This window comes from Triticum aestivum, chromosome 7A, assembly GCF_018294505.1.
Source record: "Triticum aestivum cultivar Chinese Spring chromosome 7A, IWGSC CS RefSeq v2.1, whole genome shotgun sequence".
NCBI lineage: Eukaryota > Viridiplantae > Streptophyta > Magnoliopsida > Poales > Poaceae > Triticum > Triticum aestivum.
In genome coordinates, this window is record NC_057812.1 from 632,842,388 (window position 1) to 632,842,611 (window position 224).

The following is a 224-nucleotide window of genomic DNA, read 5'->3' on the forward strand; positions in this document are numbered from 1 at the left end:
TGATGGGTGCGTCTGCAGGAAGCTTTTCTTTCCGGTTTGTTTTCCTCCTTTGGACCTACCGCGAGTATGACCTAGAGACCACAACTTGTATGACCTATGCACGGATCACGACAAGAAAACACACATCAAGCAGCGAGCTAGCGTAGCGTGCGTGGGATTCAATTCGAGATGGCCACTTGAGCAAAAGTCGCCGGAGGCTGTAGCAGCCATGGAGCTGTGAGCTG